The sequence below is a fragment of the Tupaia chinensis genome, unplaced genomic scaffold (genome assembly GCF_000334495.1).
Source record: "Tupaia chinensis unplaced genomic scaffold, TupChi_1.0 Scaffold138725_1, whole genome shotgun sequence".
Taxonomy (NCBI): Eukaryota; Metazoa; Chordata; class Mammalia; order Scandentia; family Tupaiidae; genus Tupaia; species Tupaia belangeri.
In genome coordinates this window covers 212,976-213,371 of record NW_006198617.1, presented here as the reverse complement: position 1 = coordinate 213,371, position 396 = coordinate 212,976, and positions in this window count along the sequence as shown.

The window sequence follows — 396 nt, the reverse complement described above, 5'->3', positions numbered from 1 at the left end:
CCCAGCAAGATTATCGTTCATTTGGGAAGAAAAGACACGAACATTCCTAGATAAACAAAACCTGAAAGAATTTACCAGCACCAGACCAGATCTCCAAGAAGCTCTTAAGGGAGTGCTATGTCAGTAAAATTAAATGCAGTCACACAGAAATAAGAGTTCAGAAACTAAGAAAATGGGCAACTTAATTGTAGGGACTGCGTCTGGAGATGAATATTATATCCCAGAATTCAATCTGGAAGATCGAACCACAACAGAAGAAAGATTAAGTACATGAGACTGAACTGATGAAACAGCATTCTGTGACTCGACTAAAATATTGCTGCTGCTCTTCTTCTTCTTCTTCTTTTTCTTCTTCTTCTTCTTCTTCTTCTTCTTCTTCTTCTTCTTCTTCTTCTT